Raw genomic sequence first — 2500 nt, 5'->3', positions numbered from 1 at the left:
ATACACAGACACGCCAGGCTTGGATGGTCGCACGGATGGTTGCCTGGATGGTCGCACGCCTCTCGCCAAAGGGATCACATTTTAGGCTTCAGGAGGTCGTCTGCGTTGTCGTGGGGGTGTGGGGACAAGAGCTGACGGAGACGGGGACGGAGGAGGGCAGGTGGAAGAAGAGGAGAGGGTGAGGGGAGAGGAGGGGAAGAGGGAGAAGAGATGGGATGAGAGGAGAGGCGAGAGGAGAGACAGGAAGGAGAGTGAGAGGGAGGAGAGGGGATGAGAAGAAGGATGTGACGAGGAGGAGGTGGGATGAGGGTGGTGAGAGGAAGGGGGATGAGAGGAGAGGTTAGAGAAAGGGTAAGAGGGGTGAAAGAAGGGATGATAACATTGAGAGGAAGGGAGAGGTGGGACGAGAAGATAGGGTGAGAGGAATGAGAGGGAGAGACGAGAGGGGGCTGGAGAAAGGCAGAAATAAGGATAGGTATGGAGAATAAGATAAAAAGGGATAGAGAAAACCAGAAGAAAGAATGGATAGGAAGAGTAAGATAAAGGAAGCATGAAGGAGGGAAAGCATAGATAGTAAAGAAAAAGGAATAGGAAGAGGAATGGGGGAGTGGGAGAGAGTAAAGGAGAGGAAGGGTAAAAGGGAGAATACGTAAGGGTGATTGCAGGAGGAGTAAAGTGATTGGGGGCGAGGAGAAAAGGATTGGGTAAGAGAGGGAAGGAAGGCCGCGGTGGTGGTGGTGGTGGTGGTGGTGGTGGTGGAGGAAGCGGGAATCGAACACGGGGGTTGCAAATCGACGGTCTTCTTTTATAGCGGCGCGCAGACCATTTCCCCTCTATTATTATCGAGAGAGAGAGAGAGAGAGAGAGAGAGAGAGAGAGAGAGAGAGAGAGAGAGAGAGAGAGAGAGAGAGAGAGAGAGAGAGAGACCCCACACACCCCAACAGATGAGAAGGAAATTAATACAAACACAACCAAACTGGAACAGCACAAAAAGGAGGAGGAGGAGGAGGAGGAGGAGGAGGAGGAGGAGGAGGAGGAGGAGGAGGAGGAGGAGGGGATCTTCCTCTTCCTTCCTCTCGTTTTGCCAGAAACCCGCCACGACCCGAAGACTTCCGCGGCAAGACTCAAATTGGAAAACTTGGACGATATATGTATGAGGAGGAGGAGGAGGAGGAGGAGGAGGAGGAGGAGGAGGAGGAGGAGGAGGAGGAGGAGGAGGAGGAGGAGGAGGAGGAGGGTCGGGATACGCTCTGATATGAAGGACCCGACCCGACAGACCCGACACACCACCACCTTCCGCGTGCCGACAATAAACTGAGTGGCGGGCGTAACTGCAACCCAGAGAGAGAGAGAGAGAGAGAGAGAGAGTTACCCTCCCTGCTACAAACCACCACCACCACCACCACCGCCACCGCCGCCACTAGACAGCCCAGTACATACCAAACTTACTGCAGCGCGCGACATAAAACACACTAATAACAACCACTGGTATATACACACAGCGCCACGCAGCACTAATAGTTACCGTAAATAGCCAAGCAAAGATACAACGACAACGCACGAGATACATACGTTTTATACCCACCAACCAAAAGGCTCCGAATGCTACTAGAAAAACGTACAACTCGTAAAAAAAAAACGTACCGAAACCGTATAGCGAAGTAACGTAACAGTAAAAACACCACATAACTTACGGACTCTATATTCTGAGCGTATTCTGAAACACCTCCGCGCTGCACCTCCATTACTTTCAAAAGGCTCCATATAGTTGAAGCTACACGTGTTTTTGAGGGCGCCTTTATACAGTTATAGTGACAGATTATCAAAATTCCTGTCTTAAAAAGGAAAAACAGTCTTGAGAACCTTGCTCATCATCTCTGTGGCCTTTACAACAGTCGTGGTGAGAGAGCAAAGCGTTTTAAAATACACAGACAAAGTTTATCCTACTGTATACATTGTTCCGTTAAGCCTCAGACATATAAATAGCAAACAGTCTTGAGAACCCAGCTAATCATCATCCTTGTGCCCTTAAAGAAAAAAAATACATACATAGAGAAAAATACATACATAAAGTCGTGGTAGGAGAGTGAGAGAGAGCAAAGCGTTTCAGGATACGTAACCAAACTTTATCCTACCGTAACCCTTATCCCGTTCATCCCCGGACACATAAAAAGTAAGATAACCTAAATATAAAAACACGGCCGTGAAATTAATAAGACGAGACAAAACCAATTACCGAAGGAGAAGAAAAACGGAGGGAGGGAGGAAGGAGAGAGGCGGAGGCGAACCTTTAATAGGGAAGACAGTCATTAGGGTGTGTAAATATAGTTTGCATATGAATGAGTATTGCGGAATAAAGAGTTTTTGATTGGACTACACATACTCGTGAGGGGGAGGAGGAGCGAGATGATAGGGAAGAATAAAGCTATAAGATGTATGAGGAGGAGGAGGAGGAGGAGGAGGAGGAGGAGGAGGAGGAGGAGGAGGAGGAGGAGGAGGA

This window comes from Scylla paramamosain, chromosome 7, assembly GCF_035594125.1.
Source record: "Scylla paramamosain isolate STU-SP2022 chromosome 7, ASM3559412v1, whole genome shotgun sequence".
Lineage (NCBI taxonomy): Eukaryota > Metazoa > Arthropoda > Malacostraca > Decapoda > Portunidae > Scylla > Scylla paramamosain.
The sequence above is the reverse complement of the archived record's forward strand: the minus strand, read 5'-3'. Positions refer to the sequence as shown.